The 25,572-nt window shown below is 42.5% G+C and overlaps 1 protein-coding gene across 1 annotated transcript in view; it reads right to left on the minus strand.

Annotated features, from left to right (window-relative positions):
- Positions 1-25,572, minus strand: part of RYBP (RING1 and YY1 binding protein) — a 60,141-nt gene that overhangs the window by 20,396 nt on the left and 14,173 nt on the right. The window lies entirely within an intron of this gene.

The raw sequence follows: 25,572 nt of genomic DNA on the forward strand, positions 1-25,572 counted from the left end.
AAGAGCAGGAAAACAAGGTTCATAAAGTCTGTGATTCAGGTCACGGTTTCTTTCTTAGCTACATTCTGGTCACCAGTTTTTTAAGGATATAACAGAATTTGAAAAGTGCAGAAATGTTCTATTAAAAGCCCTGAAGACTCAAAAATCTTCCTTTCAGGAAAATACTGTTTAGAACTTTTTTGTTTGGAAAAAAGATTTGACAGCAGATATTATTGAAGTGTATACAATCATACATGACTTCTGGAAGACTTGTAGAGAACTTACCAACTCATGTAACAGCTTGTTCTCCTGGTAGGCAGTTTGTACAGACAGGAGACTCTTCCTGATATCCCAGAAGTTCCTTCCTTTAGTTTTAACCCAATCTATTGCTCTCTGGAGCAATAGGGAATAAGTTAATTTCCTCTCCTATGTGATAGGTCTTTGGGTATTTTAAGATTACTATTGTATCAACTTTCTCTTCTGTGGGTTAAAAATACCTAGATCTTTTAATCATTCCTCACAGGGCTAGGTTTCAAACCTTCCACTATCTTATTAGTTTTCAGCTCCACTAGATATACCAGGCCATGAAATCAACCCCACAGGATGTCTACAGCAACTTTTATTTGAGACTGGCTATAACAGAGTCTTGTAAGTTTAATTTTGCTATACCTTCTGTGTCTTCATTTTATAGTTCAGTGCATTAGAGAAATATCTGTCTGAGCTGCTTCCAAACATTATCTGGAAATTCTGGACTAAAAAAATATATTGTAGCCCCATTGCTTTACCAACTATCAGCTTATCTCTGCAATGTCATCCTTCTTAATGCCTACATTAGTACTCCTCTGAATTTGCTGTTATTGTCCTTTTTGAATGTGGTGACCAGAACTGAGCACAGTACTTCTAACAGAATCTAACCAGGACAGGGTAGAATGGAACAATTACTTTCTGTGATCTGGACCGTATGCTCCTGTTGCTATTATCTTGTTGCATCCCAAGGTATTTGCCCTTTAACAACTGTGTTAGACTACTGACTTGCTTAATTTGTGGTCTACAAGGGCACCATGTACTTTCATAAAGGCTAAAGTTCCCCTGTCCAGTTATGCCTGACTCAAGGGGGCAGTACTCGTCTCTTGTTTCTTAGCCAGGGGAAACAGCATTGCCCGAAGACATTTCTGTGGTCACATGGCCAGAATGACTATATACCGAGGCGCATAGAATTCATATTTACTGTCAAACTAGAATACATCTGAAAGATCACATTGCTAACAGAAATCCCAATTCCTGTTCAAAACAATTCCTTACACAGACAGGTTTTTAATAAAATGAAGCAAAGATTTGTTAATCAACAATAGGTAGTCTTCAACTTACGACCAGTCACTTAGTGACTGTTTAAAGTTCTGACAGAGCTACATAGGGGAGTATTTACAACCTAGATTCAAAAGTCCAATGATCGTTGTTCATGACATGATCACACTTGGAGCACTCAGCAACCGAGCCACCATTTATGGCCATTTGTAGCACCCCACAGCCATGTGATCATGTTTTATGGTGGTTTTCCTGAAAATTTGCATTTACTTTCCATTTTCAACAAAACTACATCCATAGGAAACCACTGGTTCACTTAATGACTGCCACAAAAAAGTCATAAAACTGGGTTAGTTATATGACCAATTCACTTTATGATCATGATGGAGAGACTCCATTACAGTGGGAACTCAAAGGCTACTTGTAACTGTACTGACAGATGGGCAATAGAGGTATTTGCAGTTATTAATTGGGGGATAAAAAAATCACTATCCAAAAAAGCTTATTTTCTTCACAAACTAGATGAATATATGCCTCTTCACTTTTTACTTGTTATATAAACTATACTGCCAACAGTCCTTCCAAGGATAAGTTAAAAGTTTTAGGAGTAAAAAGTTTGAAATAGCATAATTGATACAGATTTTGAAATAAAAATAAGCTAAATGGAAGAGATTCTTTCAAGCGAAAGTACTGTTCCTAGGGGATTGAAACCAATGCGGGGGACAGATACAATCTACTTCACGAGCCTGATATAAATCACTGTAATATAATCTTTGCTTTTACTTTCAAACGACTTCACATTGATAGCAAGTGTCCACAGCAACTTCATTGTTGTCAGGTTAACTGCAACAAATAAGTAATTATAATAAAGGACTGTGTATGTGAGAGAAGCAATTCAAAAACTCAGGATTAATTGATGGGTTATCCATTAATTTCCCATGTACAGTCCACCTGATTAAAAATAAATTTAAATGAATAGAGTTATTGCTTTAAATTGAATTTTATTTCATAGGACGAAATGGCACTTTTCACTTTTTAAGATTCTTACTTTTTAAAATCCTTACTTTGCCTTAAATTGATAAGGGTATTGTTGAGAAAACACCTAACACTTGTTCTCTTCTCCTGATTCTTCATCCTCCAAATACTTTCTTCAATCTATTGCCTATTCCACATGTTTCATTTAATTTCCTTCAATTAAATGGGCTCTCTATCCCACTGCTTTAGAACAATCAGGATCTTTGTCTTGATTTAAATCACTTTGGTAGGACAAAGTCAGAACTTTGTTTTCCTTCACAAAAGCTGAACTGCAAAGTGTTTCACATGCTGAGCAAGTAAACATTTCGTGCTTTTATACTACTCATCAATCATTACCAAAGACTTCATACTTTCAAGTAAATAAAATATAGATGTCTTCAACAGAACTTCACAATTTGTGCAATTATAGACTAAGAATTAGATATATAACATTTTGCAGTACTATTATATTTATATCCAAAATATCAGTCACAATTTTAACTGAACAAATACAATTAAGAATGCTATCTGAATTAAAAGAAAGAAAATGTACATGGCACAATATCATTAAGCATGAGAGTACAAGAATTTTTAAAACACTTACTGCTTCAATATACAAAAGAAAACGTAAAAGAAATTTTGAAACAGAAAAAAAAGAAAACGTCTTTGTATTTCTGTGTTTTTAAAAATATAGAACACTTTTTAAATATGTAATTAAACTGTGGGAACCTTGGTTGTTTCAGAATTTCATTGCCCAACTAGGTAACGTCATCAGTGCTAGAAGGAAGTGTGGTTTGCTCAGACAAACAATCAAACAGCAAACAACCTAATCAAAGAACTCCCAAGAACACCCCGAACAACAGCGACAGGGAAGACACTTATATATAAACAAATAACAAATTTCACTCTCTTCTAATGTTACCTAAGGTCTTGCAGCAAATAACCAAGCTCAGAGAACTTCCAGCTCTGATGTTCTATCTTCTATTGATACATCATTAAACCTTCATTGGTTTAATACTGATCAGTGTTTCCATTAATTAATATAGGTGGGATACAAAGTTAATACCAACCATTAGAACAATTTGAACACATTTTGACAATCCATGTGCACTTGTCTTTCTAACAGTTAAAAGAAACAGTGCTGTCCCTCATCTAAAGTCATTGGTACCAAACTGGATCGTGCAATTAAGCAATAAGCCTATCCCTTTTAACATGTCACAAACATTGCACACATATGAAACGGGTGGTTTGCTTGGTCATGCATGTGGACCATGCATGCACTAAAGCTTGTGATTTTCACTGTAGGTGCTCTCATACAGTGACAAGTGTGTGAGATGGTATTTAGAACTCTATATCTTACCCATTTTAAATTTCCAAACAAAGCAAAATTGGCTACAAACTCTTTTTAAATACTCCCTTGCATGCCCAATAAATGTAAGGAAAAAAACTTCAGTTGATTAAGTTTCATCTTCATAAAAACCATACAATGCAGGCATCTGTAGAATGTTATATGAATACCTAGAGGAATATGCATGCATGTCATACATAAAGGGGATGGGGACTTGTATCATGATACTGCTGTTGTTACTTAATTTGGGATATTGTAATTCTTTAATTCAGGGGTTTTGCAAATAACTAATATCCATCTTAACAAATATAAGCTACTTAAGAGTAAAATCACCTGTAGGTGCCATGGGCAGCTTGTAAGTTTAGTAAATAAATAATATTCTTTGCTTTATTAAAATTACACTATAGTTGGAATAATCCAAATCTCATTTTAAAACTAAAATAATTTAGAAGTTTGGGACCTGGGCCAAACTGTAAAACCGAGGTATATTTAAATGAATACACTGCCATGTTGCAATTATAGACCATCCAAATTCCTCTGGTAATAACTAAATGCTTGGCAATTAGACTGATCTAAATACGCCAATCTGCCTTTGATTCAATCAATCAAAAAGTTTTACTGCAATTTTCAAATATGAATTATCCCAAGGTGTAACTCATATGAATAATGACTGAAATTATACTTTCATCCTAATAGCTCTAAATATCACGTGCAGCCTTTCATGAAGTAAATTCAAGAGTACTACTAGTAAAAATGAAACCAAGTCCCTGTCATTAAGTCTTAAGTAGTAATTCTGCTCCTACTGATTTATGACTTGGTTTCTTGTGTCCCATAGAGAAACTGAAGTCAAAATACATGTTAGTGATAAAACTGAAAGTTAGAAAATTACCAACCCCACCCCATCATAAACACAATTTGGAAGAAAGAAGAAAACTTAAGAGTGCTGTTTTTCACATTTTAAAAAAATAGCAGTGTGTTAAAAAATAACTTACAGGTATTAGTATATGAATCCTTTTAAGTCAATACATCAATCTGAAAATGATACTCATTTTAATATTTACTTTTCCCAATAAACCTGATAGGATTTTTAAATATCAATTTATGTTAATTTTTATCTGATATATTTCCACCCCAAAATAAAGAAAGTTTCCTTGGTGTCATTTTCCCAACTTATTTAAACTTTTACTATTACTAATATAGTTGTGTCGGGAGCATCTAAGAGCTTCCGGGTTGAAAAGACTGGACGATGACATCACCACTATCCAGAGGTTCGCTCCTTTCATGTCACCATTAAGTTGCCTATTTAAGTAGTACCCATTTATCTATTCGTGGTTGCCCACTTTCAAACTGTTGGGTCGGCAGGAACTGGAGAGTGTGATGGGAGTTCACCCCATCCTGATGCAGCAACCAGGTCTCAAACATGAGCCACTGCAGTATCCTAACCTCATAAGCCACCACACTCCTTTTATTTGAAACTACACCCCATTTTATAGTTATAAGTTGCATATGATGCTTACTCTAATTAACTGAATAACATTATAAATAAATTGTTGTACAATATCATTAATTTTGTATGAAATACATATTATGCATAGTTATATTCATATTTAGACAAAACTTGTTTCAAAAATGACTACTGTACCATATCAAATGCTTTTTTCATATCTGAAATCACTAATACAGGTCTTAATTTTTCTGAATGTACATCCAAAATATCAATTGGTACACTAACATCAGACACCAAGCAATTCATTATATTGTGCAGGATAAATAATCAAAACTAACATTCTCTATTATCTACATACAAGAGTTACTGTTAGTATTTCTACCTCAACATTTTATCAAGAAAATCAGATGGTAGATATCTATGGAGATTCTCAGTCATCTGGGTCATGGTTGCCCCAAAGATGCTTTTTTCAAGAGGCAACTAGACTTTCTGATTTTTCGTTCAAGACATTTTGATTCTCATTCTTCTTCAGCTGAAGAACCTTCTTGGATGAGAAAGAGTGTTGCCTTACCTGAACGCTTCTTCTCAGAACAGCGATGGAGAACCCACACATGGGTTGACACATGCCTTTCTGCCCAGAGACTGAGTCCTTAATCTTTTACCACGCCCCTCTGTCAACTGTCACTTTCCCAGTTCACGACGAAGGCACAGTCATCTGAAGGTCTCTTTGGTGGCATTGGCTCTTCATGCTCTTCCTGTGCTGGACGAGGGACCTGGACGGTCTCCGGGGGGGAGTGGATTCTCCATCGTTGTGCTGAGAAGCAGCATTCAGGTAAGACAACGCTCTTTCTCCAGCACTTCGATTGGAGAATCCACACATGGGACATACCAAAGCCTGGCTGTCCCTATGGGCGGGAATAGTTGTGGTCATGAGTCCCCCTAACTACATGCACTCACTGAAGCACCTTCCTGCTAAAGGCAGCCTTAGCCAAGACAAAAGTGTCCAACTTATAGTGGCGCACAAAGGGAGATGTTGAGGACCATGTTGCCACCCTGCAGATCTCTTCAATCGAAGCATGCATCGCCCAAGCGGCTGTAGTTGCAGCGCTTCAAGTAGAATAGGCAGTTAAACATCTGGGGACTGGAACAGACTTTATCTCGTAGGCCTTTGCTATACATGCTCTTATCCAGTGGCCTATGGTAGATGAAGTGACTTTTAATCCTAGAGAAGACGGTTGGAACAAGACAGACAGTGATTCGGATCTACGGTGAGGCAAAGTCTGTTTGATATATTTATGTAGTACCCTCCTTGTGTCCAGAGTGTGCCATTTCTGTTCCAGCGGGTGAGGAGGTCTTGGACAGAAGTTTGGCAGCACTATATCCTGGCCCCAGTGAAACCAGGAGTTGATCTTGGGGACAAAGGAGGGATCTAGACATAGAACCACCCTGTCTGCGTGGAAGGTGCAAAGTTCCTCTCTGATAAAGAGAGCAGCCAGTTCTGAAATTTGCCTGGCCAAGGTGATGGCCACTAAAAAGGTGACATTGAATGACAGATATCTCAGACTCGTGGACCTGAGAGGTTCAAAAGGTGGTAAGTTAAGGACTTATAAAACTTTATACAAGTCCTAAGTTGGATACCTGTGTACAACAGGTGGTTTTAAGTTAACCACCCCCCTTAGAAAGGAGCACACTACTGAATGGTCTGCTATGGATTCCAGGTCCCCATAAGTCAGCACTGAAGGCAAGGCAGCCACCTGTCTCCAGTGTTTGAGGCTAACCCCTTGTCTAGACCTTCTTGCAAAAAGTCCAGGATTTGAGGGATGGAGACAGACATAGGGTCCAGACCCAACCTAGAACACCAACTGCAGAATGCCTTCCAAATAGTTATAAATTCTGTTGGTGGAAGGTCTCCTGTATCGTTTGTATCACCTTTCTTGAAAAGTTGCCCCTTGTTAGGATCCACCTCTCAAGTGCCAGGCGGTCAGTTGGAGCCACTGAGGCTCTGGGTAGACCAAGACCCCCTGGCTGAGAGAGACCCTGTCCCGAGGGATTCTCCAAGGCTGGGACACAGAGAGGCTGACGAGGTCTGCATACCATGGCCATCTGGGTCAATGGGGAGCGATGAGTAATATCTCTGCCTGTTTCACTAGAAGTTTCCTGATCACTCCCGCTATGATGGGAAGAGGAGGTAATATATACAATAGGCCCTTGGGCCATGGGCACTGACTCCCTCTGCTCCCGGTGTCGGAAACCTCATGAGGTATTTGGGCAGTTGCAAGTTCATCGGGGTGGCGAATAAGTTCAGGGCCGGGTGGCCGAACCTCTTGCACATTTCCTGGAAGATGTTTGGGTGCAACTGCCACTCGGAGTGCTCCACCATGGTCCAGCTGAGAAAGTCTGCCTCAGTGTTTGTCACCCCCGAGATGTGTTCTGTCTTGATGGAACTCAGGTGAGCCTCTGCCCAGAGAAATAGTTGGTCCGCCCCGCATATGAGAGACCTTGAATTGATGCCTCAATTGGTGGTTGATGTGCGCTTTTGCGGCCACGTTGTCTGTCAAGATCAGTACGTGTTGTCCCTCTACAGTGGTCTGGAAGTGTCGGAGGGCGAGGTGGATCGCTCGGAGCTCCAGCCAGTTTATGTTGTTCTTGAGACCACTGTCCTTGAGCCAACTGTTGCCGGAGATGGGCACCCCATCCGAACAGGCTAGCATATGAAGTTAAGGTCAGGCAGCTGGGCTCCTTGAACCAGTGTTCCCTTGGCTATTTCTGGGGACACCCATCACCTGAGCAACCTGAGTGTCTCTAATGGTACCCTGACCTTGCAGGTGGAATTGCTGCCCCCTACTCTCTGGAATGGTAGCAGAAACCATTGCAGAGTTCTTAAGTGTGATCGGGCCCAAGGTACTATGGCTATGCAAGGAGCTATCTTTCCCAGGAGCTGAGAGAGTATGGCCAATGGAACGATACGTTCTGTCCTGATTTGGGCGACTAAGGGCTTGATTCTGTCCTGTCGCTCCTGGGAAAGATAGACCTTGCACAGCCTGGTGTCTATCACTTCTCCTAGATGGAACAGCCGAGTAGTTGGTACAAGATGACTTTTCTGAAAATTGATGGAAAATCCGTGTTCCTGAAGAACACGGATTGTCATTTCCAGATCCTTCTGAGCTAAATAGGACGAGGAAGATTGGATAAGGATGTCATCCAGGTAGCACTGGAAGCGCACTGGGATTGTCCTTAGGTGCGCAGCCAGTGCTGCTAGGACCTTTGTGAAGGACCTGGGGGCAGAGGCTAGGCTGAGAATTCTGTACTGGAAATGATGGCCCGAGTAACAGAACCTGAGATACCATCAGTGCTGGGGGAGGATGGAGATGTGATGGAGATATGCCTCCATCAAGTCGATGGAAGTCAGGAGGTTGCCAATCCTGATGCCATCCAAGATTGACTGCAGAGAATTCATTTTGAACCTCTTGTACATCAAATGGACGTTCAATCTTTTGAAATTCAGAATTGCTCTCCACCCCACCCCACTGAGGACTTCAGAACTAGGAATAGGATCAAGTAGAATCTGTGCCCCCATTGTTCTTCTGGAACTGGCTTGATGGCCTGGATGTCCAGGTGTTGAATTGCCATGTCCATGAGATCCCTCTTGGTGGAGTTCTTGGAGGTGGGCAACGGATGAAATGCCTCGGAGGAATGGAGAGAAATTCCAGAGTTAAGTTGAATCTTAAGGTATTCAGAACTCACAAATCTGTTTTGATTTTCTCCGACTGGGGGGGCAAATAGAGTTAAATCCCTGTCAATGGGAGAAAGGCTCTGACAGTCACTTGAAGTGGCGAAAGGGATGCCCCCCTGCTCCACAAAAGGACCGCTTGGCCTGAGGTTGTTGTTGCCTGTACCTATTCTTAAAGGTTGATCTGTCTGGTTGTCGGTCAGATCTAGGAGGGTAAGGATGTTAGAATTGAAGGTGGTCGGTAGCATTTTCCAGTAGATGAAAGGAAAACCGACATCCATAGGGCGAAGCCCACCTATCCACCCATCTAGTGACAGAGGACAGGACCTTGCATTTGTCCTTGTTCTCTGTGAGGAATGGGTTCAAGGCCTCTTTAAAGAGCAGAAGCCAATCTCCATTTAGTTTTGGCATCCGCCTGCCATTGGTGAAGCCATAGAGAGGTGATGTTGGAGGCGAGAGCATGCAGTGAGGAATTGGCCAAAAACTCGGCCACTGCCACCACCTTGTTGATATCCTGGTGAATCCAGGTCTCCTCTGGAGGAACTCTTGCCTGCAACTGTTTTAGCCAAAGTAAGGAGGTCCTGACAAAGAATGAGGTGACAGTGGCCACCTTAACTGTCCAGGCATGAGCTAGGTGTGTTCGATGAAAATTTAATTCTGTCTTTCTATCCTCAGCCTTCAAGGCTTCAGCGATGTCTCCAGGGATCGCTGAAGGTGAAACTAGAAAGGCTAGAGGGTCATCTACAGAAGGCAACTCTAAGGCTTCAGATAAGATGGGAGCCATGTTAAAGAATCTCCTGTCATTTCCTCCCAGTTTTTGGAAGGTGCCAGGTTGGTTCCACTGCCTCTGAACCACCTCAAGAAAAACTTCGGGGCAGGGGATGTTCTCCTACGTGCCAATAAGTTCTGAGAACCCAGCATTATCTGACACCTGAGGACCTGATGGTTCCACAGGTGCAGCTGGAATAGTCCGAATTTGGGCCATGGTCCTGGTCTTATGGAGGAGGGACTTAAATAATGCTGGGCTGGAGTCCAGTGAAAGGTGGGGTCAGGAGAAAGATCAAGGTCATTGTCCAAAAACCCTTGCTCCCACTGGTCGTCATCCTCTAATACTGATGCCCTGCTTCTATAGGAATGGGCTGGGGATGTAGACCTATGTGCCTGCCCCGCCTCCATAGGAAACATACTGATGGGACAGTTGCGGAGGAGGCTCGGAGATTACAGCGGCAGAGAGACCCCCAACTTGAAGAGTGGTGGCTACCCCCTGAGAAACAGCCTGTGAAATAAGGAATTTAAGCTCCTCAGATAGACCAGATTCCTGTCTACTGGGCGTCTATTGTCCAGTGGGCGTAAAAGTTGCCTCAGGAGTAAAGACCCTATCCCTACCAGAGGTTCAGCTATCTCTGTTGCTATGCAGGCAAAGGGACATTGTCCTGCCTCGTCCTGATTTTCTGTTGGAAAAACAGATAATTGTTCCCTATCGCTCTCTGGTGACCAGTTCATAGGAACTGCAATACTAGCTTGCAGAATTGGCTGGGGGGAGCGGGAATAACTGTCCTTGTCAAAAAAAGAGATGCAATACTTTCCCAATGAGCTTTCTTCTGCAATCTGGATATCTGCTTCTCCAGAGCCTGCTGTCTTCTGTTGGCTTCCTTCTCTTCAGCCCTTGATGGTTTTCTAGAGTATATAGTCTTAGCCTTGATTTTATCAGCTGCATCCTGGCTGGCTGATCTAGCTCTTCTGGAGCTTGTCTTTTTGCTGGAAGCAGATGAGGAGGCTTCTTGTCCTTCCGTGCGGTCAGCCAACAGAAACTGTTCAGCCATTTTGACAGCTTTCTTAGCCCAATTGAGAAGCTGCCCTGCCTGCAGCGAAATGTTGCTGCTCTGTTCTTCTGTGGATGACAGTTGCTCTCTTTTTAATATGGGGCTAAGTTGGGCTGGACTTTGTGGCGGCAAGACCAGCATGATGGGGTAGCCAGCACATACCTCCTGTGGCCATGTGTTTTTTTTTTTTTTTTTGAGGCTGCCTAAATCGGGGGAAGCTATTTGGTGAGGACTTTGACAGCTGAGGTCCCTAGGGACCTAAAAGGCTTCCAATTAGCCCACAGAGCTCAATCAGGATAATAAGAAGCCGCTAAAGCCGCGAGGTTGGGGAGTTAAAAAGCCCCCAAAACAACTGTTGAGCTGCTGCAGCGCTTAAAAACAGAGGCACCTGAGCTCGCGGCACCTCAGGCGAGCAGCGGCTTCCCTCGTCTGGGAGATTACTCCCTGCTGCTGCTGCAAGGCTGTAGTCGAAGTTAGGCTACAGTGAACGGCTGTTGTCGATATGAGGACAGAGAAAAAGCATCCGCAGCTCTTTGACAGTGCTGTGAGATCAAACCTGCCAACACAAACTGTTAATATGGAGACTCCAGCATTTCTGATCAAAGATTTGCGAGCCAATCTTTTGCCACGTCCTATGGGGCAAGACTGAGTCGTGAACTGGAAAGTGACAGCTGACAGAGGGGTGTGGTAAAAGATTAAGGACTCAGTCTCTGGGTAGCAGGGTCACTGGTTCTCTTTGGGTGGAGATAGCATTCAGGATTGGGTGATCAGTCTCCGCTTGCTGATTGGACTGAGTCTGTCAAATATTTGAGGACACTCCCTCTGTTGCTAGGGACCTCCCAGAAATTGGTGAAGGAATACTGACAGACTGACATGTTCTCCTATAACAATAACTTACATTCGGAACGGACCAGAAAAGGGTAGGACTGAATGCTATCTCCACCACAATGGAGAAAGGCATGTGTCAACCCATGTGTGGATTCTTCAATCGACGTGCTGGAGAAGCAAAACATCTTCAAAGAATAAACAGAAAGTCCAGTTGCTTCTTGAAAAAAGCATCTTTGTGACAGATGATAGATAGCATAGTCAGCAGACTTCAAATGTACATGAATATAATCTTAACTGAAGGAGCCTAGGATAACTATGAAAGGTCTATCATTATATGCCTCTGATAATATTAACAAAGAAATCAATATGACTTAGACCATTCAACAGATAAATCATTTGTTAGGAACTTTTTCTAAATTCTATTAATGGTATCTGTAATTTGAGGGGCGATAAACATTAATTAAGTTAAAAAGGCAACTTGATAACATGTAATCTTAGAATTATATTATACAGAAACTAATTAATTTCTTTGTCAGTAAAGCTAATTAAGTATTATTTTGAGTTAGAATCATAATTTTATATAGGACATTCTTAATAGAAGAAGCAATATTACACTGTTGCAACCTTTTCAATTGAGAAGCTGGTAAACACCAAGTATTTACAAATATTTTGGCTTTTTATATAGGTAATTCAATGAATATTCTGTTTCAAGTGCATAAAAGGAATTAAGATTCTATTTAGCCCTCCTAAAAGTTCTGCTTAATTCCTGTATAGATCTTACAGGCATGCTTATAAGTTCCTTAACATTTTTGTTCCCAAATGATTTTTTTTCTGAAATCATTTCTTTTCACGATGTTAGTATACTTTCTGGAACTGCACTGTTTCAAGCCTTGAAAATTCAAGCTAAAAGATAAGAGTTATAAGAGCTACAACATTGTGTATTCATGATCTTACAGGTTCTGGAGTTTTGTTAAAAAAACACTTTAGTCATTTATGCCAAAGAATTCCTTCCCATTTACAAATTAGAATATGGTACCTAAAGTTTCTTCAACAGTGTGACCGTGTATTCTAAGAGGCTCTGAAGGACCAAGAGTGGCCAGGAAGAAAATATAAAGCAGGAAGGAGGGGGTGGGTTCAGGGATAGTAGCATCTTGTCTTATTTATCATTTCTGTAAATGAACTCCCATGGCTACGGGTTAAGTGGTGAATAGCTGTTTCCAAGCCTCCTGGCTTCTCTCCATGAATTCACAGCTGCTTTAATACAGCCAATCTTGCATGTGCACAGCAGGCTCTGACAGCAGCCTGCCAAGCTTCTTCCCTCTGCTCCCTCAGCATTCATCACAGTCATCACAACACAGGCAACCCTGCCCAAACTACCACCAACACAAACACTGCCAGTTCCCTGCAATAGTACAGAAAGTGACTGTTTAAGATCTAGGGTAATATAAGCATAAGAAACAAGGGGGAGGGGGAAGCAGAATATTGCCATCTAGACCAGCGATGGGGTTCAATTTTTTTTACTACCGGTTCTGTGGGCATGGCTGGTGGACAGGGTGTGGCTTAGTGGACGGGGCTTGGTGGGCATGGCAAGAGAAGGATACTGTAAAATCTCCATTCCCTCCCCACTCCTGGGGGAAGGTTACTGCAAAATCCCATTCCCTCCCCACCCCACTAACCTGCTTTCCAGCTCGGTTCTCCTGTGCAGGGCAACCAAAGAAGACCCAGCTGATCAGCTGGGACTCAGGAGGCAAAGAATAGATGGGAGCAGGGCCAGTCAGAGGTGGTATTTGCTGGTTCTCCGAACTGCTCAAAATTTCCGCTACCGGTTCTCCAGAAGTGGTCAGAACCTGCCGAATACCATCTCTTTCAGGAGCAAGTTATGATTTCAGTTGACATTTTACAACTAATGAAAAAAAAAAAAAAAGCCTGGGCACATAATCTATTCATGTGAGAAGTGTAATGTCACAGCAATTAGTGATGTAAACTCGACTTAGTCTTATCCATAAACTCTGGCATTACACTGCTCATGTGAACAGACAGCTGGTGGCAGATGTTCAAGCACTTATTCTGTCTGGGTTGCTGAGATGTTCTGGGGCTAATCCTCTATAGCCAGTGATGATCAGAGCCTTGTAGTCCAGAAAACCTCAAATTTAATCATGCTGTATGTTGGAATTTGAGGTCTAACTGTTTTTGCAAAATGAGGAAATCAATGTTGTGCTTGCTTTACTTTTATGTGTGCTGATTTAGATCTAGTTTTACAGGGTCCCAAGTCCAGGTACACAGACACAGGCTATGCAAAAGGCCAACAGGGTCAGGACAGTGGTGGGATTCAGTTTTTTTTTTTACTACCGCTTCTGTGGGCGTAGCTTGGTGGGCATCGCAGGGGAAGGATACTGCAAAATCTCCATTCCCTCCCCACCCCACTAACCTGCTTTCCAGCTTGGTTCTCCTGTGCAGGGCAACAAAGGAAGACCCAGCCAATCAGCTGGGACTCGAGAGGCAAAGAATAGATGGGGGCAGGGCCAGTGAGAGGTGGTATTTCCTGGTTCTCCGAACTGCTCAAAATTTCTGCTACCGGTACTCCAGAAGTGGTCAGAACCTGCTGAATACCATCTCTGATCTAGACCAGGACATAGCAAGATGGTATCTTTTAAAGAAAGCACTTCTTTTATTTAACATTTTGTTCCTCAAATTCATTATTCTGAAGAACAGTACTTTGAATGTCTTTCTTACAGAAATGCTTAATGATGGAAGAGGTGTCAGGGGCTTCAAGACAGTCTTGACAATTAGCATTTGCCTAGACTAGTTCCTGCAGTTTTCTTGGCAAGATTTTCAGTGGTTTGTCACTGCTTTCTTCCTAGAGTGACTGGCCCAAAGTTACCCAGCTTGATTTGGATCTAAGGCAGGAGTTTTCCACTTTTAGAGCTTGTGCCTTAAATCACTATACCAGACTGACTCTTAATGAAATAATACAAACATAAGAGAACTCTGCACAAGTAACTTTTGAAGGTCTAAATTAAGAAGGTAATACGGGATTATGGTTCAATTGGAACATCCTCTTAAATTGAAATGCCAAAACTGTTCATAAACTGTTCATAAACTGCCATAAACTGTTTTATTTTATTGTTGCCAAAGGTCAGATGAGCAGGGGAGAGAATGCAGTACCTCAATATGGACAGTCTCAGCCTTTATTTGCCGGTTTAAGAAAAAACCATAACCAGGACAAAATTTCTTCATGAATCCATATCCTAAACTACCTTCCTTTTATAATTTATCCCTTTTAAAAACATGTACCTGGGACAAACCTGATCATGTCATCTAAACCACTAAATAATCAGATTCATTCTTCATTTTTGAAAGAAAGGTTTATGGTTCAAAATGACTGCTTTAAGCTTAATGTTATATTCGGAGCCAGTCTTATCACATATTCTTTAAGAGTACACTGGTTGCCAGCCACCCAACATTTCCATGTATATATTTGAACTTTTCCCACCAGGCTCACATTACCATTTCTATTCTTGCACATCTGGCATTCCTGCCCATTTTCTGGGTGTGGCTTAGCTCAACTGTTCTGTACTAAAGCTGCTTGGTGCTATGAAACTAAAACTGAAACATCTTTGCTTGTGTTTTGCATTTGGAATAGATTTCTTTTGGGGGGGGGGAGGGGAGAGTACAACTCCTTTGCATCAGAGCATGTTAATAATAATATAGGGAATTCTAATGCTCTGATGGTCATTTCAAAAAATTCTTTGTTAGTAAGCCAAGAGGAACATACACGCCAAATTTCAAGTTTGTAGGCTTTACGGTTCTGGAGATTTTGTGACTGCAGATTTTGTGATGAGTGAGTGGTATTTCGCTTATATATATATATATGAGTTTTGACACACATAAAATAGGTTCTGAGATGTGGGTCCCAGTGAGCCATTCATCTTCTATATGGTTCAAGATAATGATCTCTTTCTGTGTTCTATCACTGGCACTTAAATGATACATTAGCTATATCCTCAATCTCTGATTCACCAGAAATATATGTCTGTTCATGTACTATTTTTTAACGCTACCTAATTGCTAAAATATCGTGAGTAAACACCACTCCCCAAGATCTTGGGAATTTTTAGTAATGAACTAGTTGTTAAAAATTTAAAATTACATTTATAGTAATTCATCCATTTCAGGGTATCAGCCTTGCTGAGAGTTGCATTATCTTTTTGAGCTTCTATCTCAAGGATTCTTTGAGAAATAATTTTCTTAGCCTGTTGATCAGGTACTGCTAAAAAAAGATGCAGAACTCTCACAACTCCTCCAATGTAATTTGTAATCTCTCTAAGCATTTACACAAGCTTTATTTTTATGCAGTACTTAACAGCTTGTGATGCTTTTCTATCTTCAACAGAGGACAAGTGCAGAAATTAGTACGGAGACTGCATTGATTGTGCCCAATGATCTATTGCATTGTAGAGCTGGGGTAAATTGTTTTTAAGACAAAAAAACAATTGTCTTAAGTTTTTCTTGATTTCTCAGCAGTTTTTGATTCAATCTGGTGATCTTCCTAGAGAGCTATAGGGAACAGGGTTTGGGAAATATGCTGCTTCTTTCTCTGCAGGTGGTTCCATTCAGTGTCCATGGAGGCAAATATATAAGATAGGCAAACAACAACAAAATCTCTTTCATACCACAATTCTCAAACAATTCCTTTATTTAGTAATAAGCTTGCTACCCAGAGAAAGAAGACTATTTCTTCTCCAAAGGGGGTTCATAGAATTATAGGGTAGAATCTTCTAGTCCATTATGGCTGGCTCAGGAATTTTGGGAGTTGAAGTCCATAAATCATAAAGAGGCAATAATTCCCCACCCCTGTTCTAGTCCAACCACCTTATTAAAGCAGGAGTCCTCATACCATATCAAATGGTTCACCAATTGTTTCCTGAAAACCTCCAATGATGGAATACCCACAACTCGAGGAGGCAACTTGTTCCATTGCTTTAAGGTTCAGAAAAGAGAACACTTACCCACCTCCACATCATTCAATAACATTTGTTGTACTCCTAGTTTCCACAGCCACAAAATAATGAACAGAATTAGAAAGGAAAGACCAAGAATGACTCCTCTGATATCATTAGGAGAGAATTATCTACTTGCCGATGCCACAATGTGCCCACCTTCATTTTCCTAAATGGCATCCAGTCTAAATTTTATAAGCTTATTCAAGCTCAAACAACCCCTGGTGTTAGATGTTGCTATCCCACAACATCTAACAATGCAAAGTCTTCTATTAAAAATCAATGTGTGTATAGCTAGAGTGCTTCAAAAGAACTAAACTCTTTTGTCTATCCCTTTAAATAGGTTGTGTGCTAGGAATCTTACACATCAGAAAGCTGTAATAAATCTGCTATATGAGATCCTGAACTATCATCCCAAACATATAGATTTGTATACATACTACTTTTTGCTTAGTTATATAAGGTTTAAAACTATCTCTTTTCCCCATAGGCCACATAAACTTTAGGATGGCAAAAACTCAGATAAAAATATGGGGGTTTTCCTCCTAGAATTTTTAGAGAACCCCGAACCAACCTTTGATTTAGCCTCACTCTCTTCAATTGATCAAGGCTAGTGCCTTCTGCCAAAAGCAGAGGATAATCACTAGAGAAACCAGTGCTCCAAAGCAGAGAGAATGTAATCTCCCCAATAACTAATTAAGAGATCTTCAGATTAAAAAAAAACTTTGCCATTTATATCTCTTATTCCCCAGTCACACGGGTCAATAACTTAAAAGAGAGATAGTCCTCGATTTACAACAATTGATTTAGTGATGTTCGAAGTTACAACAGCACTGAAAAAAGTAGCTTATGATCATTTTTCGCACTTTCAACCATTGCAGCATCTCATGGTCACATGATCAAGATTCAGATGCTTGGCAAATGACTCATATTTATGACTGTTGCAGTGTCCCGGGGTCCTGTGATCTCTTTTTGTAAGCTTCTGATTAAAAAGAGTCAATGGGGAAGCCAGATCCACCTAACAACCATGTTATTAATTTAACAATGGCAATCATTCACTTAACAACTGTGACAAGGAAGGTTGCAAAATGGATCAAACCTCACATAACACCTGTCTTGCTTAGCAATAGAAATGTTTGGGCTCTGTATAATTTAGCAACTTACATGTTCAATATAGTACTAAGAGGGGGAAATTTTCCCTGTAGGCTGAGACATACAATAGGGTCCAAGCATTAGTGGTATATTCCTCAAAGGCAAAAACTTGTCTCATCACCAACAGACTCTGACATAGAAAACTAATTTGTTAAATAATAATGAAGTATTACCCTACCTACAGTATTTAGAGGAAGCTGCTAACTCACTCCAGACTACCCCAAAGGAACTGGGCAGCTGCTCTCCCAGGAGAGCAGGGCTCCCTCTCTCTTGCAGCGTTGGGAGCAGCGTTGCCAGAGTGCTGTTCAGGCAAGTTGGGTAGCGTCTGTAGACCTCCCCCATGCCTGTGGTTTGAGCGGTCGTAAAAAGCGATCGGAAAACCGATACCAGCGTCAGCCAGCTGATCGTGTGGCCAGAGGCTGCCTTTTCCTTTGCTGACTTCACTCGGGGCTCTTTATAGCCTAAGGAGCGATTCTTCGATCTCGGAGCCTGTTTCCCATAATCAGTGGCCATCTTGGATTGAAGCCTTCCACCACGAGGTGAGCAGCCATTTTGTAAGCCCAAGGGCCAATTTATACCCTAAGGGGCTTAATACAAAAAAATCACAGTTTCTTTTCATCGTAAGAGCCTTTATTCTTCAAATGGAGCAAGATAGGGGTCAGGCAGAGCTTTCCCCCACAGTGGAACGGTCTCTTAAGCCCAATAAGAGAAAAAGACGTAGGCAACACACCCAATCAGTCCAGAGGGAAGTGGCTGCTAAAATCAGAGCTAAGGCTCTAGCCCCTAAGAAGGCAACTCAGGCTGAGTTGAGGGCAGAGAAGCGCAGACATGCAGCCCTAGAGAGGCAGTTCAACAGAACTATTCAAGAGAAGAGAGTGCAACTACAGCATGTTTCAGGTGATACCCATGGGCCCCAGCCAAGCCCTCCCAGGGAAGGAGAAGTTATCTGTGAGCCTTTCCATCCTCCATCCTGGTCTCCTGAGGCTTTTGCAGTACAATATGATCCTCAGGATCTAAGCAGATCTGGGCCTTATTTCCAACAGGCTTCTGGGCCCTATGCTCCTCCCCCTCCCTCCAGGCCTCGAACCTCTTCTCAATCTAGGCCTGAAGCTATCTTCACTCCCACAGCAGCGGGCCTTCGGCCTTCTGCCTCTACCTTTGAGCATAGACCAGGGGATATCCAAGATGTTGTCTCACTGGCCATTAGGCAGGGATTGGCTGAAGGCTTCAAGCAAATCCTTCGACCTCTGGAAAGGGTTCAGGCCCTTCTCCCTTCTCAATCTATAAGTTCCTTGCCTCATCATCCTGATTTACACAGGCCTCAGGGTCCATTCTTCTCTACAAGAATGGGACGAGGTTGATGAGGAGGAAAGGGCTTCACCATCTGAACAGTTACTCCTCTCGTTCAGAACATGAAGAGGGCGAGACCTTTGACCGAAATCTTTCAGAGGAAGAGGATTCTCGCCCAGAGCAGACATCCTCTGCATTGGTCTTCAATCCTTCTCTCTTCAGGCCATTCTCAGCAAGGCCTTGGTCACTGCCAAGCGGTCGCCAGAGGAAGTGGCTTCCGTCACTCTAAGTAATCCCTTGTTCTCCCCACCCATCGGAGGTTGCCTAGCCTTCTTTGCCTCCAAATGAGAAGAGTCAACAGCAGATTCCTGTGTGCTCAGCACCATTAGGTCAGGATTACAATTGGACTTCCTAATGCCACCCCCCCACACAATTTTTTTTATCTGTCCTGTCTCTCAGGACATTTCAAGGCAAGACCTCATGAATCAGGCCATTCAACACCTTCTTGAGCTCCCGGCCCACCCCAGGAGAAGCACCCAGCTGCCGTCCCCACCTGGCACCAGGCAGAGAGTGAAGAACCTCACCTGGGGCGCCCCGTGCAGCTGACAGGTGGGCCCTCCTGCCCAGCGGCGGAGCTCTGGCCAAGGCAGCGGGCACCTCCCCGTTGGGCCCTCCACTCATTCCCCCCAGGGCCGCGCTGGAGCTGGGCGGGCTGGGCAGAGCTGGGGAAGTAAGCCACAGGTGCACACCCGCTTGCCAAGTGAAAGAGCGCCCACCTGTCCGCGGGCAGGAAAACAAGGTGACGGCCCATGTCCTCTGAGCCAAGCTCTGAGCGAGCACCTCTGCCTGACACCTGTGCCATTGCAGTGTTTGGAGCATTGCCGCTGCGTTTGGAGCTGCCAGTGCATTTGGAGATGCACAGGGATGGGGATGGGCTGGGCAAGGGGAGGAAAGGATGGGTGGCTGCAGGCTTCCTCCGCCGGACTTGCTGGCCAGGGGAACTGCGCTACTGTCGCTTTGCCTCCCTGTCCGCGGACGGGTGGGCGCTATCACTGTTTCAGGCGGCCTCTCCCGGTGGCCCCTTTGGGGTCAGGCTGGAGGGACTCAGGAAGCCAAGCTCAGGTCGGCCCAGCTCTTTCACTTGGTAGGCAGGCATGCACCCACGGCTCGCTTTCCCGGCTCTGCCTAAGCAGAATGAATGGAGGGCCTGGCAGGGAGGCGCCCTCTGCATTGGCCAGAGCTCTGCCGCTCAGCAGGAGGGCCCGCCTGTCAGCTGCATGGGGTGACCCAGGTGAGGCTCTTCACGCTCTGCCCGGCTCCAGGCAGGGACGGTGGCTGGGCACTTCTCCCAGAGTGGGCTGGTCCTGCGCTGCAGCCCCGGGAAAGTCACCTCCCCACGTGGGGTTGGGCTGCCCTCTCGGGTGGGGGAGGCTTTGTCATAGTAGGACGTCATTTTTAAAAGTATGGGCTTTGCCTTCGAACGATGCCCGGGAAGGCAGCAACAGGATCGCCTAAAGCTGAGTGTCTCCGGTTGCAGGGAGGAGCCCTGACCAGCCCCGCATGGCTGCACCAAATGCTGTGTCGATGCTCCAAACCCCGCGGCAGCATAGGCAGAAGGGAAAGCAATGGCAGCGGAAGTTCTTCCTATACAAAGTGCCCCACTAACTCTGAGGCCGAAACCCAAGCCTACGACGACCACCCGCCCGCCTGAGGATGCAAGGGGGGGAATTAAGTCACCCAAAAAAAGACAACCTAGCCATTTTTTCGGGGCTCAAAAAAAAAAAAAAAAAAAAAGACCCGGCCTTATTATATGAGAAACACAGTAGAACCTTGGTTTATTTGTCAAATTTATATGGCCGCCCATCTCTCAAGTGACTCTGGGTGATGTACAAGAAAACTAAAAACAATTAACATATAAAAAGCAATTCCCTCTTATAAAAAAATCTTGATTCCCACCAGAGCTGCGGTGGTTAGAATGCAGTACTGCAGGCTACTTCTGCTAATTGCTGGCTGACTGCAATTTGGCAGTTCAAATCTCACCAGCTCAGCCTTCCAGTCAGTAAAATGAGGTCCCAGATTGTTGGGGGCAGTACACTGAGAGAGGGCTGTAAAAGCACTGTGAAGTGGTATATAAGTGCTATTGCTATTTTGAGGGACTTCTGGAAAATCAACAGATACGGAACCAGCTTCTCTTTGGGGTAAGGATGCAGGAGAATGTTCCATAATATGGATGCCATGGCAGAAAAGGCCTGCTACCCAGAGCCCACCAAATGTAGTTCCCTGCATGACAGGTCCTGTGATATGCCTTTTTTGCTGGATCTGGTGGGATGGCAGATATAATCTGGAAGAAGTAGTCCAACAAATAACTTAGCCCTGTATCATGTAGGGCTTTAAAGGTTGAATACTCTGGCTGAACAGCAGGTTAACTTCATGAAAACACTGTTATGCTGTTGCTGTTTCCCAATAGGAATAAATTAAAATGAAAAATGGCATCATACTGTAGTTCTGGGAAAAGAGATTCAAAACAATGTGAGAGAGCTAGTACACTCTCCTAATACAAAAATGATGTTTAGGATACCAAAAGTGGAAAAGGCAATTATAGAAATGTAAGAATTAGGCAAAAATGTTGATCATTTTATGTTTCATAGTTTTAGATCCTAGAATTATTGAATGAAACTAAATAGCAGCATATTCAAGAAAGTATGAAAGGAAAGAATTATTCACATTACACAAACTTCAATTGTTATCACAAGATGTAATGAGGTTTACTACATACACATGGGCACTTTTAAAAAGAAGTGAGACAAATTCATTAAAGATAAGGCTAGTAATGGCTACTAGTATAATCACAATTATTACCTTCAATAACTGAGATGGTTATCTTTTTATATCAATTGGTGGTAAAGTATTAATATCATGTCTCATTGGCATCTAATTGAGAATTGTGGACAAGATGATTCAGCATGGCTTATTAGAAGTAAGTCTTTTTCATTTCTTTCTGCTTTACAAGGATGAAGTAATAATTTATTTTAAAGTTGTTAATGTACAACAAAAAGTATTGTCAAAATAATACATACTACAAATTATTTACATATTTTTCTTTGTTGCTCCCAATGAGAGTTAAAATGCCTCAGTAATAATACAAGAAAGCTAATATACTAGATTAGCATTTCCAGGCTTTTACCTTTTCTGCTAGTAATATGTTCTGAGTAAGTATCCCATTCAAGGCAAATGTATGTATTGATGGACTCCTAACACAGGGTTACTGTCTCCCAAAGTATTGCCTATTCTAGTGAACCTCTGGAAGAGAAAGTACTAACACAGAAATCAGTTTCTGAAGAGTGTTACATTGCACTTTAGTCAAGTTATATAAGCAACCAAAATAACCACAGAGAATATACATGCCTTTGATAGCTATGTGCAGAAGTCACAGGCAGTCAGTTAAGAATAAAATCTTTCCCCTTGGGCATTTACATTTTTTTCCTAGAAATACAACAGAACTTAATTTATACAGCAATATTTTTACATTTAACAATAAACCTTATATAATTAGTCCCTGCCTGTTTGGGAATAATTGACAAAAAAGCAGTTGTTCTCTTGGCATTTCTAAAAAGAAACACTTTCTATACATGTTCCAATTGATAATTAATCTGCAATCCTACATATATTTACTTCAGTTATACCTTACTCAAGGGAACTGATAGAGTTCTTTTTAAGACAATTTCACTCTAATTGTACAATATGTGTTCTTTTATCCAATTAAACCTTGAAAAATATGAGATGCCCATTGCCAAAGAATCAATCTAGATGTTCATTCCCGATATTGGAATGAGATCAAACAAGGAAGAAGCATAGCTCCAGAAAGAAGACAACCAAAAACACATTTGAATTGTGTATAATCATACAAGCAGCAGCAACAATAGTAAGAAATCACAAAATAAATGACAGAAACATGGCATTTGTAATGCTGAAGCAGCCACCCAGATCTTTACTCTCCATACAAAATTGCAAGATACTTCGGACATTTCTAAGAAGGAGCATTGGTAGACTTACCAGTGAACACCCTTTCTAAACACGCTGCAAGAGAGTCCAGCACTGGGATATGACTCCACCCTCTGGAGTACCCTTCGTCCAAATACTGCTTCTGCAGAGGCAAAGGAATCCATCCGCTAGTGCCGTATAAATGGAGAAGACGAAGTCCAGGTAGCCGCCTTATAAATCTCGATAGGTGCCTGGGTAATCCAGGCCGCCGAAGTCGCTGCGCTCTAAGTAGTGTGTGCTTTCAGTTTCTTGGGAATTGGCAGGCCCAAGGGCTCATAGGAGGTAGAAATACATGCCTTGATCTATTTGCTCAACATGGGAGAAGAAGCCTTAGACCCCAAGGAGACAGGTTGGAAGGACACAAACATTGCTTCCGTTTTGCGAAAGGGAGCAGTGTGTTTTATATAAATATGGACCCTTTGCACATCCAATGTGTGCCACTTATGTTCCAACACATGTTGAGGCCTGGGACAAAAGTCAGGAAGTACAATGTCTTGTGCCCTATAGAACCAAAAATTAATCTTTGGCACAAAGGAAGGGTCCAAATACAACACTATCTGGTTATCATGGAAAATACAGAGATCGTGCCTCACAGAGAGGGCCACCATCTCAGAAACCCTCCTGGCCGACGTGATCGCCACCAGGAAGGCCACCTTGAGGGTCAAGGGACGAAGGCCCACCATCCGTAAGGGTTCAAATGATGGACCCATCAGGGCCTGAAGCACTTTAGGGAGATCCCAAATGGAATACCTATGTACAACAGGATGATGCATATTAGCGGCTGCCTTCAAAAATCTATGGACTGAGAGGTGATGGGAGATGAATACTTATCCCATGACAGGACCAATGCTAAGGTCATCACCTGTCGGCGAAGAGTGTTTGGTGCAAGCCCCTTGTCCAACCCGTCCTGGAGAAACTGTAACATCTCTGGGACCGATGCTGAAGAAACTTTCTGGGACTTCTCAGAGCACTACCCACAAAATTTTTCCAGGTGGCATTGTAAAGTTGGTTGGTTGTTGGTTTACAAGATTCCTGGATGGTCTCAATGACCCTGTCAGAAAGATTGGATTCTCTCAATGATTGCCACTCAACCGTCATGCAGCCAGTTGGAACCACTGGGGTTCCGGATGTAGAAGGGCCACTTGGCTGAGTGAAATCCTGTTGACCGGGATTCTCCATGGTCTCTGAGTCGACAGATTCACCAGGTCGGCAAACCAGGGCCTCCTGGGCCAATGCAGCATCAGAAATACTAGCTCCGCTTCTCCTCCAACATCTGGCTGCATGGCGGAATTATCAGAAGGGGGGGAGACATAGAGGAGACTTGGAGGCCACTTGCTCTGAAGTGCATTGGTCCCCTCTGCTCCCTGTGTCGGAAACCTGGAGAAGAACCTTCCTACCTGTGTGTTCTGGGGAGTGGCGAATTGGTCCACCACTGGGGGTCCGAATATGAGGGACAACTCTTGGAACAGGGATGGATGGAGGCTCCACTCCAAGTGGTCGGCTTGAGTTCAGCTCAGCCAGTCGGCCTGGGAGTTGTTGACCCCAGAGATGTGGTCTGCCCTGAGGGACAGAAGGTTCTTCTCTGCCCACCTCCCCAGACCTTCGGCTTCCTATATCAGGGCCTGGATGTGGTCCCCCCTGCCTGCTGACATGGGTGTTGGTGGCCATATTGTCTGTCATAACCAACACATGGGACCCTGATACTCTGTCTTGGAAGCATCTCAAGGACAAGAATTGGGAGGTGCCCTGGTGTATTCTGTTGTATTTGTTGCATTCCTGCTTTTTAAGCTACAGTACAGACTGCTCTAGCTAACCCAGAGAAATCCAGAGACACCAGCTCTAATGTCGAAGAACTGAGTCAGAAAACTGGGGCTCTCAGCAGAGGTTGGCTTTTTATAGTGGCAGACTCAGCTCGATGACATCAGAGGGTGGAGTCATATCCCAGTGCTGGAATCTTGAAGCAGCATGGTGGTGAAGAGTCAAATCCCTATTCTAAAGACATAGCAATGAAAATTAAAATCTCACTACATCAAAACATATTTCCAAGTAAGGCCTGAGGACAATACTTCCATCAGTATTGGGTTCCCTATTTACACAACATTCAAGAAACATTAATCTGTTTACATAAATGCTACATGTTAAATTAAGCACTGTGACATATCATATATATGCCCTTCAAAATAAGCAATAGATTCTTTTAATAAAATCATCAAGCATGATAGCCTCAGAACACAATTATGTTAAAAATTGCTTTGGGCACACCAAATCTTGTATTTACCTATTAAGGAAAGTGACTTTTAAGATATGGAACATGATCACGTCTAGCCTGAAGCTTTCTTGCTGTGCCATTTATTCATTTAAAATTATACATGACATCTACCTTTTAACACCCTGAATGACTTACAAATATTTATACAAGTAACAAGCTATTAAAGCCCAATTAAGAGATTCCAAACAATTTTAAAAAATGTCTAAATAGCTTGACTAAGAATAACAGTTTAACTTTCCTTAAACTATTATTTGAGGTATGCAGCTTCAATTCCAATGGTAAACTGCTCTAGATCTAGAAAAAACAGAATTGACAGAAAAAACAGAATTGGTTTTCTTCCCAACAA

The sequence above is a fragment of the Pseudonaja textilis genome, chromosome 2, assembly GCF_049901715.1.
Source record: "Pseudonaja textilis isolate UNSWEBS1 chromosome 2, rPseTex1.2, whole genome shotgun sequence".
NCBI classification, from domain to species: Eukaryota; Metazoa; Chordata; class Lepidosauria; order Squamata; family Elapidae; genus Pseudonaja; species Pseudonaja textilis.